The 4,624-nt window shown below is 56.0% G+C and overlaps 1 pseudogene; it reads right to left on the bottom strand.

Moving 5' to 3' along the window:
• Positions 1–393: 393 nt before the first annotated feature.
• On the bottom strand, positions 394–4,274 carry LOC137763448 (ataxin-2-like protein; annotated as a pseudogene).
• Between the last annotated feature and the right edge of the window lie 350 nt (positions 4,275–4,624).

The raw sequence follows: 4,624 nt of genomic DNA on the forward strand, positions 1-4,624 counted from the left end.
CTGGTGGGGCACCTGTGTCTCTCACACAGATGACTCAAGTTAATGGGGAAGAAAGAACAAGGGGCCCAAGTCTGAGGTTATAAATAATAGAAAATAAAAGATCTTCCATCTCCAGCAGGGGGATAGATGAGAGGATGGGAGAGCAAGATGGAGTGGGGATGGGCAGGGGCAGAGCAGAAAACCCCCACCCCTGCTGGACCCTGGCCCTGCCCACTTTGAGGCCCTTCCCATTCAAGGTGCTTGGCAGGAATTCCACAGCTCCCCCCGCCCCCGCAGTGGGGGAAAGGGGGCTAAGGGGCTGGGGGCTGGGACTGCTCCGAGCTGCTGGGGGAAGAGACATAGATCACTCTTCCCTCCACTCATGGAGGTCTCAGGTCACAGCCAGGACAATCTTCAGTTCCCTGGGGGGTGGAAGGGGAGCTGCCGGGAGGGATGAGATTGAACTGGTTGGAGGGGAAAGAGAAGACAGCAGGCACATTAGAACCCAAGCAGCTGTCCCTTCATCCAATGCCATCCAGTGTGGGTTGTTGGGGGAGTGTTGATAGGACCGGCCTCCTCAAGGTGTCTCATGGGGCTGTCAGAAGCACAGATCAATTGCCATTTCCCAGTGAGCCAGAGCTCTTCCTCATGTGCCCAGGTCAGCCCCCACATCCCAGCCTGGCGCTGTCTGCTGCGCTGACCTTACCTTGCCTAAGTCAGGAGACAGTTGGGTTCACTGAGAGCTGAGGAGGCAGTGGGGAGCAGGGCTGCTGGATCACAACTGAGGGAGGACAGAGGGAAGCAAAGAACAGAGCCAGGAGCGAGCCCCTGGTGGCAGCGACTGTGGCTTCTGCTCACTCTACATCACAGACAGGTGCAGGTCGGCAGGCGCCCTGTGCAACAGCCCTGCCTCCAAGACCTCTCACTCCCCACCCAGAGCCCATGCATCCTGCCCTACCTGCAGTGCATCAGCCGAATTCCTCCATCTAATGAGAACTCATGAATCCTGTCATCAGCTCCTCCCGGAAATCCAGGCGCCTGTCCAGGCTGCTCACCTTGGGAGTGTCCGATGTAGGGGTAGGGTGAGGGTATGGAAGCTGAGAATGCAGGCACCCCACTCTGGGGCATTGCACATTGAGGGGAGCCCCCATGGCTCTGGGGTGGGTGCAGCGGCATCATCTGGGGCAGGTGGGGAGCCCCAGGGTGAGGAGGCTGGGCTACTGTTATTCCAGTTTGGACATGGGCGTGGGTAACATGGGCCATATTGGTGACACCGTGGGGCAGCTGCTGGTGGGCATGGATGCAATACACAGCGGCTGGTTGGGGGAAGCTGCTCTGAAGGGACTGGGCAGAAGGTCCCAGTGGCAGAGAAGGCGGTGTACCTGTCAGGACCCCTGGGTGGTACAGATTCTGCTATGGCTATACACTGCCCAGGTGTGGGGCCTGCCCCACCTGGTGCTGGATGGGACCAGGGTCCACATGCTGGGACTGCAGTTGGCTCCCAATAGGCATGGTGGCTGGTTGCGGCTGGTGGGCATGGAGCTACATGGCATGCTGCAGATAGTACTGGTGAACAGTGGCATAAAGGGTTTGGGGGGTGGGCTGCTCTGCAGAAGTGTACTGAAGGGTGAAGGGTGACACAATGGCCTGGGGATGGCTCCCTGATGTCAGCATGCATGGGTTGCTTTGAAGTATGGGGGCAAACACTGGCTGTGAGGGTAGGGGGCCATGGGCTGCATCATGGTGGGCTGGCCTGGGAACTGCTGTGGGTTGTAGGGGATGTAGGAAGAATAAGGTGTGGCAGCCACCAGAGGTGGGCCAGAAGCAGTGGCGATGGCCTGCATCATTAGAGGGGCTGAAGCTGGCTGGTGTGTGTCCGAGTGCTGGGAGGGCAGGGAGCCTTTTGCTCCCTGGTACTTGCCCTGCTGTCCAGGCATTGAGTTGGACACAGGATTTGTGTCCTGAGGTGCCTGAACATCTGGTCCCATGTGTATCTGAGGTATGTAGGAAATGTACTGGGGGCTTTATAGCCCACTCTGACCTGCTGTCAGCACCGGGATGGAGGGAGTTGAATGAGTCCGGGGCCCAGGAGAAGTTGGAGTACTGGTTGATTTATTAACAGACAGCAGGGGATTAGTGGGATTGAACTCCATGGCCTTACGGTTCAGTGTTGACTTCTTCACTTGTTCAGCAACAGGGCCCTCATCCTTGTGATCTCTTTGGCTTGGGCAAGGCAGTGGGGGCTGATCCCGCCCCTCGGTGCCTCCTGCTGGTGGCAGGGGTAGTTTGTCCTCCTCAAGCGATACAGATTCTAAAAGGAAGAAACAGCCCGCATGGGGTCTGAAGCCAAAAGACCTCCTTCTCCTTCCCTTTGGCCTCCTTCTTTAGGATCTGGGGAGGGAAAGGATCCAGGCTGGTCTCAAGGGAGCTACTGGGCTGAAACTTAAACTGGGCCCCAAACTTTCTCAGTTCTTCCAGTTGAAAGCGTTTCTGTTTGTTCTGAAGGCCAGGGACTTTCCCAGCTATCCAGGATAGCACCTGGAACTGCAGCGTTCTCTCAGGTTACTTGGCCAGGAGTTCTTTTACATCTCTGGGGGCCAGTGAGAACTTTGGAGAAGCTGGGGAAATGGAGCCTACTCCAGGATCCCCAACTGATGACATCACGGGGATGGAAGCTGAAGAGGTCGGTACTGCTGAGCAGATGGGAGGCTCAGGACAGGAAGCTGAAACTGGGGCAGGGGCAGCTGACTTGGGAGAGCGCAGGGGGTACAGCCAGCCCACTGCAGGAGCAGGTGGAACAGAAGCTTCTCCAGAAGGCCTGTTGCTGGGGGAAGACAGAGTCTTGGTACCTCTCAGAGGCCACTGTGCCTTAGGGGACATGCGGGAAGGGCCTCCATTGATACTGTGTGTCTCAGAACCTGGGCTAGGGCTGCTATTGTCAAGATGGTGAAGACCAAGAGGTGGCAAAGAGCTAAGACCAGGCTGGCCGGCACGAGAACTACTCCATCAAACTCCTCCCCTGGGACATTCCTGAACTCGATGGGGTAGAGGGATATACTTTCCCTCTCTAGATGCCAAGCTGGGGCTCTCTCGCCCTGAACCCCGTTGCTGAACTGCACTGTTCTCCTCCTCGGTGTGCCCTTCATCGTTCTCCATGGCGATCCACAGGCAGTACTGGGGGCTCGATTCAGTCTCTCAAGTCAACTGGGCTGCACACAGCTCTCGCTGATGAAATTCTTCTGAGTTGTCCTTCTCTAAGGGACAAGAAGAGAGACTGCTCTCATAGGCGATCTTTACACTGTAGTTCTCTTCATTGAACTGGAACATTTCATTGGGGTCCCATCAATTGGACATGTCAGACTCCAGGTCATAGTCATCACAGTTGCTGTCGACCCCCTCCCAGCACTGGAGCATCTTCTCTTTGTGCTCCCCACTCACTTTTGAGTTCATGGCAATGGCTGAATCAGTGAACTTGTAGTGAACTTTAGTAGCATAATTGAAGTCAACATTTCAATTGGAAGTGGACAAGCACGACATCACTTGACTCAAACACCATGGTGTCCACAATGTCTTCCTGACAAGGGCCACCTGCTGGCTCCGATGCTTTCTGGTGCACAGTGTCTACTGCCAGTTCGAACTTTGAGCTCAGCGTCGTGAACATACCTTCACAGGTGGTACCATTCTTCACCTTTACATCACAAGTGGAGCCCACAACAGTTGTAAGGAAATGCAGCATTCTGGAATTGCTGTCACCCTCAAACACCGGTGACTGTGGGGTGCCTTTCCTGTGCTTTGTCCCCTGGTGCTGCCTGTGGCCGCTGCCCTGGCCTCTTCTGATGTTTCTGCTGTGGTGGCAGTGGCTGCGGCACCGAGATGCCCTCGGCTCCGGCGGAGCCCCACTCCCAGCAGCGGCTGCAGGCCCCAGGCAGGGGGAAGCGGCCACAGGAAGCCCTGGGGCAGCCGAGGTGGAGGCCAGGGGCCCCCAGGAGGCCACCGTTGGGGAGGCTGGTGCTCTTGGGAGGCCAGTGGCCACGGCCTGTTGCATGGGGGCGGCTGCTGGGGCTCGAGGTCTGTTGTGGCGGCTGAGGCTTCAACTTGAGGGCAGCGTCCGGAAGGGGAATTAGGGGGAAGAGAGGGAGAGAGGAGGCCTGGGCTGGGCCCCTGCTGGAGAGCGTGGGAAGCGAGGAGGACTGGGAAGCTGGGGCCCCACCGCCGCTGGCGGGCGGGGGCGAGCCCTGCGGTGTCGGGAGCTCCGTTCCTTTAATTCCAGATAATTTTATCTCACCATAACACATTATTATGACTCAAAGTGTTTTATTGACCACCCTAACAAAACATGTATGTAAGTTGAAATTTAATTTTTGCACATGACCATATGACCTAGGGACTAATAGATTTCTTCCGGATTAAGAAACCCCAAAGGAAGCAGATGCTCAGCCTGGAGGAGGCATAGTTTCACATCCAGCAGGCAACATGAGAATTTCTGTGCGGTGCTTGTACAATCTCATGTCTCTGGTACTTGGCCAAAAACCAACTGTCATCCATCAGGGGCATCCTCCCTCTGAACAAATAAAAATAAACATAGCAGGTGACCACTATGATCAGCAAGCATCGTTTACCCGAGTAATTGTGCCTATAAGCACTT

Source organism: Eschrichtius robustus, chromosome 4 (assembly GCF_028021215.1).
Source record: "Eschrichtius robustus isolate mEscRob2 chromosome 4, mEscRob2.pri, whole genome shotgun sequence".
In the NCBI taxonomy this organism is placed as follows: domain Eukaryota; kingdom Metazoa; phylum Chordata; class Mammalia; order Artiodactyla; family Eschrichtiidae; genus Eschrichtius; species Eschrichtius robustus.